At 40.8% G+C, this 9,932-nt stretch overlaps 1 pseudogene; it reads right to left on the minus strand.

The window, feature by feature from the left end:
• Nucleotides 1-9,131: 9,131 nt before the first annotated feature.
• LOC110317894 lies at nt 9,132-9,670 on the minus strand (annotated as a pseudogene).
• Between the last annotated feature and the right edge of the window lie 262 nt (nt 9,671-9,932).

Below are 9,932 nucleotides of genomic sequence, written 5' to 3' on the forward strand. Positions count from 1 at the left end.
TCTCTCTCTCTCTCTCTCTCTCTCTCTCTCTCTCTCTCTCTCTCTCTCTTTGGTTGTTTGAGACAAGGTTTCTCTGTATAGCCCTGGCTGTCCTGGAACTCTGTCTAGTCTCTGCTTCGATACAAGAAGCTTGGACTTTGAATTTTTCAGTGTATATTGTTTATTTGTTTATGATAAGGAGAGTATTTTATTAGCTTATTCCTCTGAAGGGAAATTTACTACTCTTATACAGTGAGCTTTAAAGTTTTGGGGAGTAGTTGTTGCTCCAGAAAAGATTCAGAGGCAGTATCTTTTTCAATATTTGGGGCCTCAGTTATATCCTAGAAAAGTTGTAGCAAAGAAAATTCAAGAAAGAAAAGATGATTTATTTTCAAAAGCTCCCAGAAGTTAATTGGCAAAGACCTCACCTTTAAGCTCACCACAGGAGGACTTAAGCCTTTGTTGAATGTTGTCAAGGGGGATGCAAATTAACTGGTGAGAGAAAAATAGCTTTGCAGAAAGTAGAGGAAGCTTCTGTAATCAATTGTTAGCTGTTTGTTTTAGTTATTGTTACTCAGTGTGCCCATGCAATTCTTTGGCAAAAGAGAGCATTAGGGCTGGAGAGATGGCTCAGTGGTTAAGAGCACCAACTGCTCTTCTGAGGGTCCTGAGTTCAAATCCCAGCAACCACATGGTGGCTCACAACCATCCGTAATGAGATCTGACGCCCTCTTCTGGTGCATCTGAAGACAGCTACAGTGTACTTAGATATAATAATAAATCTTTAAAAAAAAAAGCATTAATGTTGATTCATCCTTCTTCATCTCCAAGTAACATCCTATTATGAAGCTGTTGTGATGTTAATAAAGAATTGTAGGATAAAATCATGACAGTATTTTGTAAAGAATGTCTTAAAAACCTGACTAGATATCGATTCCTTGTTTCAAACAACATTAAACTGGTTATTAAAGAATACTGATGCCAGGCAGTAGTGGCGCACACCTTTAATCCCAGAACTCGGGAGGCAGAGGCAGGCAGATTTCTGAGTTTGAGGCCAGCCTGGTCTACAAAGTGAGCTCCAGGACAGCCAGTGCTATACCGAGAAACCCTGTCTCAAAAAATAAAAAACAAAACAAACAAAAAACAAAACAAAACAAACAAACAAACAAAAAGAATACTGATATTTGACATATTGCATAACAAATATTTTAGGCAAAATTGATAATCATTATCCAAAAGACCAGACGAGTTGTTAAAATTTGCTTGTATGTATGTATGTATTTCCTGTAAATTTATGTATGCATCCCATAAAGAATACATCTACTGTATTTATTAACAGCCCTTCTGTGGGAGAGACATATATGTGATTGGATCACATGTTTATTCCTTTGAGTTTCCTCCTACTTCAGCACAGATAATTGAATTGTGTGCTGTAGCCACTGTTTTGAAAAATCAAGCTTTAATTTGAATGCTTATAGCCTATATATATATATATATATATATATATATATATATATATATATGTATCAGGGCTTACAATTGCTTGAAATTGTTCCGTTTTTAGATACTGCGAATTCTCAAAATTTGCAATTATTTATTCATATATAACTCAAGTTAAGAGAAAGAACTTTAAGGGATTGTCCTTGGACATTTAAGAACTCATCCTGGACTGCCTGGACAAGCCCCCCTAAGGCAATGCCACAGCAGATTTGTATCCCAGGCAGATTATAGGCCTTATACATGAATAATTGGCCATATAATCTCATTCTTTACATCACCAAAATAGTAAAGTCTTTTTTTTTTTAAAGATTTATTTATTTTATTTGTATGAGTACACTGTAGCTGTCTTTAGACACTCCAGAAGAGGGCATCAGATCTTGTTATGGATGGTTATGAGCCACCATGTGGTTGCTGGGATTTGAACTCTGGACCTTCAGAAGAGCAGGCAGGTGCTCTTACCCACTGAGCCATCTCACCAGCCCCAAAATAGTAAAGTCTTGAGATAACAATTTGATATTTTTAGAAAATGTGCATGTCAAATTGTAAAGACTTGTTCTCAGTGTCCTCAATTTCTACCTGTTCCACATAATGGTGTTAATTCTCGAGGACTTATGTGGGGCCATGAAAGGCAGTCTGTTTTGGTTGAATGAGGCTTGCCCCATAACCCAGTAGAGACCCAGTAGGAAACTCTACAAGGGATGGAACAATGAGCCACATTCCCAGAGATAGGTGCCTGACACCACAGAGTCCCCAACTCCATAATGCTGTGACTATAAGTCACGCAGACAATGTCCCAAGCTTCTGGCATTCTAGCTAGACTCCACCACCAGAGTTACCTGACTATAGCAAGGTATGCTCCTCCCCACAGTTACCTGGCAACAGCAAGGTAGCCCAGCCCACTATAAAAGGGGCTGCTTGGCCCCTCCTCTTTCTCTTTAAGCTCTCACCTTTCTTACTCTCATCTCTAGCCCTTCTCTCTTTCCCTTCCTCCCTCTCTCCATGTGGCCATGGCTGGCATCTCTCTCTCTTTCTAGCTTCTCTCTTTCTCCCTGCTTTTCTAAAATAAAGCTCTAAAATCATAGACTGTCTCTGTTCATCAAGGCCTACCGTACTTGAATGATGGGATAAGCTTTCCCCTAAAGAGTCATGTCTAGTTTTCCACCAGAAGGCCTTCCTGCACTCCAACCAAGGATAGGACTAAGGACTCTCTCCCACATGGGAACCATACAGAGCCTCCCTCTCCCCCTGCCCTCTCCCCTCTTTGGCCCTGGGGATGACTGAGCAGTCCCTGAGGGCCCCCATTTTCTTCTCAGCTCTTCCATGGTGTCCAGCTGCATCTGGGATGCCCAAGACTGAGAACCTGTTATCTCTGGCCTTCGTGAGGCCCAGAGACCTTGGACTGTCCCTTGTCCACCCCCGAGGGCTGGGTCTGTAGCTTCCCACAGCCAGATACCCACCCGGGGCCGTGTGGAAAGCATGCTGCAGTCCTCCTACATCTACCCGCCCAGAGTACCAGAATTCTGGCAGGACACGGGTTTTCTCCCACTCCCTTTATTCCCTCATGCCCACTGTACAACAGACTTATACTTGATCAATTATTGCAAATGGATACTCATATTTCTAATTTTAGAAAAATAAAATACACGCATGTGATTATTGATACCTTTTCAGGCTTTCTAGTTGCAATTGCCTTAACAGAAGAAACAACTAAAAATGTAATTGGTCCTTGCCTGCATTATTTTTCTATGCTTGGTGTTCCAAATCAGATTAGAATAGATAATAGAACTGGCTATTACAGTCAAGCATTTGAGATATTTTGTCAATAATTTAATGTTACCCATGTTACTGGGATTCCTTATAATTCTCAAGGACAAGGTATTGGGGAACTTTAAAACAGTAGCTTCTTGAAAAAAACAAAAAAGGTGGAATTATACCCCCCCCCCAAGGTCACCAAAAGCACATCTTGCTCTTGTCTTATTTGTTTTAAATTTTTTTGCAAACTGATGCTAAAGGTCAGTCTACAGCAGATCACCACTGGCATCTAGTCACTTCTAGTTCATATGCCATGGTTAAATGGCAGGACCCTCTAATACGTGGAATGGTCTAGATCCTGTTTTAATATGGGGGAGAGATTCTGTTTGTATTTTTTCACAAGAAGAAGATGGAACCCAATGGCTGCCTGAAAGATTAGTTCATCAAGTGGACTCAGATCCTGAGTCTTCTAGTAAGTATGATTCCAATTATGAAGCCAGCTAAAAATCTTTATCAGCTAGCTGAATTAATTTGGAGCATGGCCTCCACTATTTCCTGAGAAGTAAAGGTTCTTTTTTTTTTCTTTCTGTTGATTCTCAAAGCCACCTCCCCCACACCAGGAGGCCAGACATTGGGTCTGATTGTTGCTAATTTGCATCTGAATTGAATACCTGGGACATCCCCCACAGACAACCTTAATCCTGTTGCTTTTAACCTTTGACTTGGTATTTTATTTTATTTATTTTATTTATTTATTTATTTTTGGTTTTTTGAGACAGGGTTTCTCTGTGTAGTCCTGCTGTCCTAGAACTCACTTTGTAGACCAGGCTGGCCTCGAACTCAGAAATCCACCTGCCTCTGCCTCCCAAGTGCTGGGATTACAGGCGTGTGCCACCATGCCTGGCCCTGACTTGGTATTTTAAGCAGATTGGTTACCTCCATACAGGCTCACCTTCAGCAAAGCTCAGTTATGACAGTGATTCATAGCCATGAAGAAATGCATTGAGTGCATATTGTGACTTTGGTCTGAATGGGAAAAAGGTGTGCTATGAGGGTTGGCAGTCAAAGATGGGCAAAGGATGTTTCTATGACTCTTATCAACCTAAGACAGAGGCATGCGCCAAGAGGTCGTGTTGGTTCATAATAAATGCTAAAAGGCCATGTTTGTGCAAATAAACACAAGCAAGCTGTGAGTGGCCTCCAGATGGATAAGAGCAGAGTCTAGGCTCAGTCCTAAGTCAAGCACGGCCTCCAGCCACCATAACTCCCAGGCTAGACCATGGAATATAAGTAAAGCTTATACCCCAGTCCAGCTAATTTTTAACAAATCAAAAGGGAGGAACTGTGCCCTTCCCTAGCCTTGAGTGGGCTAGTTCAGACCTTGTTTGCCAGTCTGCTAGCTCACCTACAGTGGAGTCTTCTGAACTTGGTGAAGTTTATTGTCCTGCCACACCTGCAGCTTCCTGCAAGAAGCGACTATCTGCTGAGCAGCTGAGCTTGTCTTCCTGACAACATACTGACAAAGCAACAGTGATGAGACCCTGGCATAGTAGGGGACATGTTTCCCCCTTTATATTCAGACCATAGAATTAAAACATTGAGCCTTGACCAGAGAACTCTGTCTTGGCTTGTTATTTCTCTCGCCGTCCTTCCCATCCATCCCCAGCTTTCCTTTCAGGTACCCAGTGACCCGTGGATGCTGGTGGCTACAAAGACTATTGTATAAATTGGAATCAGGTGACATGATACTTCTAGCATTGTTCTCTTTGGCCAAGATTACTTTAAACTATTTTCAGGTTCTGGGGTGTGTGTGTGTATGTGTGTGTGTGTGTGTGTGTGTGTGTGTGTGTGTTTCTGCAAGACTTTGTTTCTATTTCTGTGGAGAATGTCATTGTAATTTCATAACAATATGATTGAGTCTACACTGGCTTCTGTGATGTAATCATTTTTCACAACATTCACTCAGCTTATCTAAAATCCTGGCGTGTCTTGTGTGTGTGCGTGTGCGTGCATGTGTGTGTGTGTGTGTGTGTGTGTTTAAATAGAACTTTTTCCTGATTTCTTTTTCAGTGTGTTATTAGTATATAAAAAAAAAACTACTGATTTTGTATCTGATAATTTTCTTTTTTTTTTTTTTTTTTTTTTTTTTGGTTTTTCGAGACAGGGTTTCTCTGTATAGCTCTGGCTGTCCTGGAACTCACTTGGTAGACCAGGCTGGCCTCGAACTCAGAAATCCGCCTGCCTCTGCCTCCCGAGTGCTGGGATTAAAGGCCTGCGCCACCAGGCCCAGCTTATCTGATAATTTTCTTAAAGTGTTTATTAGGTTTAAATTTTTTTCAAGAGGAACTTTTTAGGACTTTTTTAAAATGTAAAAGCCAGCACCTGAAAATAGGGAAGATTTGACATCTCCATATTATATTTGTATTGATTTTCTTTCTTTTACTGCCCTGCCTAAGAATTCAGGCATGATACTGAAGAGAAGAGGGAGGGGAACTGTGATCTGAATGTAAAATAAAATTAAAATTAAAAACAAACAAAACAAAGCAAAATAAAAACCCAGATCCCATACTTCCAACACACAGTGGCACAGAATATACATCACCATTCCGGAAGTGACAAAACGAAACATAGCAAGTAAATACTGGACCAAAACAAGACCCCAAACCAGCAAAGCAAACTCCAAATTCTGCATCTCTAAGTCTGATGTCAACGTGGTCTTTAGCTCTACAGCTTTGTTCACTACAACACACTTCTCTATCTTAGGCTGGTTCTACTCCCTGTTAGCAGCTTTCCCCAGCAGGTATCCCTTGACTCTTGTGACTCCAAAGCCTTGGCATCTCCAGCATAAAGCAGGCTTCCCCTTCACAGCTTCACACAATTGTCTCTCTGAGCCTCTTCTCAGGGCTATCCCTGACACAAGCCTGGCTTCAGCAGCTTTCCTTAGCTACAGGGAGATCTCACAATGCCTTTCTTGTATCCTTGACTCTGAAGCCAGAACCACACATGTCAAAACTGCCAAGCCCTGCTGCGTACTGGGGATAGAATTTAGCTTCCTCTTTCAAATATATATTGCCATCAGCTTCTGTTTTGATGGTTTTCTTCACTGCTTAAGCTTGCCTTTAATTCCTGTTCACAACTTGGAAGCTTAGCTGGGTGGGGTCCTGCCCTGAGGTCAAAACACACACACACACACACACACACACACACACACACACACACACACACTGCACCTTTATTCCATTTAGCTTCAGGTTTTAGTCTTTAAATTTAAACCTTTCATGTCTTTGACTGGACCTGGCTCCATTTTTCTGTTGCTTTTTTTCTCCTCAGTCCACATTTTTTCCCCATTATCAGCTTGCTCCTTTTCATTATAGATCTACATAAGAATGATCACTAATAACCAATCAACACAGTCAATACTAGGTTGTCTTAAAATCTCTGCCAGTTCCATTAATCCAAAAGTCTTCAATTTAGCTTCAAGAAAAATTTTAAGATGGGGCAAAAAGCAGCCACATTCTTTGACAAAATATCACAAGAAAGGTCTTTAGGCCACTTAATATTCTCCCCATCTGAACACAGTTCAAATTGCCATCAGCACTATCTTTTATGTCCCTACTAGAAGGGCCCTTTAAGCCCCACTTAAAGCATCCAACTGGATTTCTAGTACAAAGTTTTCATATTCCTCCAACAAATAGTATGGTCAGGCCTGTCACAGCAATACCCCCACTTCTGGTACCAATTTCTGTCTTAGTCACTGTTCTATTGCTGTAAAGGGACACCATGACCAAGATAGCTCTTACAGAAAAAATGTATTGCCAGGCAGTGGTGTAATCCCAGCACTTGGGAGGCAGAGGCAGGCGGATCTCTGAGTTTGAGGCCAGCCTGGTCTACAGAGTGAGTTCCAGGACAGCCAGGGCTACACAGAGAAACCCTGTCTTGAAAAAGAAAAAAACAACAGCAAAAACAACAACAACAACAACAACAAACAAACAAAAGTATTTAGTTGAGGTTTGCTTACAGTTTCAGAGATTGAGTCCATTATCATCATGGCAGAGCATGACTGAATGCAGGCAGCCATTGGAGCAGTAGCTAAGAGATTTATATCATGATTCTTAGGTAGAAAATTCTGGGCTTAGCGCGGGCTTTTGAAACTTTAAAACAGACTCCTGGTGACACATTTCCTCCAAGAAAATCAAACCATCATATTTAATACTTAGAATGTTTTTCTGAAGAACATGGAGAGACTATCCTACAGATTTCTTCTAAGTCTGTCTGATCTTTTGTTAGAGTTGACTCTAAATTTTTCTTATTCTGTATGTGTAGACAGGATCTGTTGATGAAAGATATATTGAAGGAGGTATTATTGTATCTGGATCTATTTTTCCTTTATATCAATACATTTTATAAAATTGAGTGCAAGAATGTTTAGTACACATGTATTTAAAACTGTTATATCATCTGAATGAATGGTTCAGGTTCAAAATTTTCACAGTAACAAAACTTGCATTAAGTTTGGTAATCCTTTTTGGTGATCAAGAACTTAGAAAGTAGCATAGCTATAGCTGGAGAGATGGCTCAGTGGCTAAGAGCATTAGCTGCTCTTCCAGAGGTCCTAAGTTCAATTCTCAGCACCTATATGGCAGATCCCAACTAGTCCCAGGGGATCTGATGTCCTTGTCTCCCAGGGCACTACATACATGTAAGCAGAACACTCGTAAATACAAAATAATAAAATAAAATAAAATAAGTTAACTTTAAATAAAACTAAGTAAACAAATAAAAGAAAGTGCCATAGCTTATTCTGAGGTAGGTACACCAAAACTCATGAGATTGAGCCATTTCTAAAGTCTTTACAGATGTCATACGGAAAGGAAAAGCTGACTATAGAATGAACTCCCACAGTTCTCTGCAGTGGGCAAGGTAGCAAGTTAGATGAGAACTTTATCTTGGAAGTCTGTGGACAGAATCCACAGTTACTTACATTGGTTTGTGTTGGTTGTAGAGAAGAGAGGCAAGGGTACACCAAGATAGGGATGATTGAAGATAGGAGGAAACTATAATGAAGCACCCTTGCCTCTGATTGGTTAGCCACTCCATTCAGGGTGTGACCCAATCCGAGGAGCCGCTTGAGTGAACATTTTTAAATGTACTGAAGGGAGTCTGGGGATGTAACTCAGTGGTGGGACATGGATCTATCAGGTATGAGGCCCTGGATCAATTGTAAACCATCTTTTGTTCTTTTGAGCCTCCTTCCTGGTACTGGCTAACCTCGCCACCTTCCTTTCCACTTCTGGTAACTTCCATTAAACTGAGAACATTTTGAAGTGTTTCTCTCATCACATACAAGCTTGAAGGTCTTCCTCTGTATCTCTTTAGTTAGAGGGGCCAGGTTGGACTCATTTTTTTTTTTTTTTATTTTTAAGACCACATTTACTAGCCCACATAAATATTTTGAGAACAAATATATCTATCTTCCCTTTCTGATTCCTCAACATAATTTGTCATAGGTTTTAGTAAATAANCTACAATAAATATCTAAGAGAAAAATGAATCTTAAAAACACGAAAAAAGTAAACAGCGAGATGTGACACCAACAGGGACTTTTTTTTTTTTTTTTTAAAGTTGAGCCACTGGTTTGCAACTGTTACCAAAATCAACTTTGCCCATAAAAACAAGATTTGTAATTTGATCGTGATTTGCTTGGATAACAGCTGAATTTTTACATTAAAAAATTACAAAGCCTCAACTAAGGGACAAATAAAACATTTAGACTTGAGCTTACACTTTAAAAATTCTATCAACATTAACAAAGAAACAATGACGCCATATTAATTTACAGTAGTACCATTGTCCAAGATACATTTTCCATTACACTTCCGGCTGCTGCACGGCAGGGGCTTCTAGTGGGAGTTAGCATAGAGTCTGTTCTTGATGAAGACAACACCGGACAGATGTTGCCTGATGTCTGGGTAATGTTGAATGTGACAAAACCAGCGAGACACATTAAGATATTTCTCCTTTTCTTGAACTGTCAGGTCAACTATGAAGCGGTGGAGGCCGTAGTACAGCAGGATGTCCGCCAGGGTGATGTTATGTCCTGCAAGGTAGACTTTATCTTCTAGATAGGAATTAAGATCCTTCAGCAGAGTCTGGGTGTCTTCTTTACTGGAGTGTCCATCTATTCGAGTGACCCTGAACACTAACCACTGCTGAACTATTGCCTTTTCTTCTGCAGTGCTCCCCAGCAAGTGCTCCTTATTGGCTTACTTGACTAGATGGGTCGCGATGGTACTCAATCCCATTAGACTTGGGCCATTGTTTGTTTGTAGAACTGGAATCTGTACTTATTCCCCGGCTTCAGTCCCAGGCTCTTCTCCAGCAGCCTAAGCTCCGCGGCCGCCGCAATCTTCTGGCCCAGCTCCGAAGGGGCTGGACTCATTTTTAAGGACCAATTGACTTTCTTAATATTTGGGGGGAGGGTGTTGTAGAGGACCTCTCCTGCAGCGCTGCAGAATTTTAGCAGTTTTTAACCTCCACATTAGATCACTGGCAACTGTTCCTCCCAGCCAAAGTAAGACACAATCAAAAATGCACGTCTTTGATTGACCAATTGGTTGTGCTGGGAATAAAGCCCAGGATTTTGCAGGGGCTAGGCAAGTATCTACTATTCATCCACCCCCAACCCCAGCTTAGTCTGTCTC

The sequence above is a fragment of the Mus pahari genome, chromosome 3 (genome assembly GCF_900095145.1).
Source record: "Mus pahari chromosome 3, PAHARI_EIJ_v1.1, whole genome shotgun sequence".
Taxonomy (NCBI): Eukaryota; Metazoa; Chordata; class Mammalia; order Rodentia; family Muridae; genus Mus; species Mus pahari.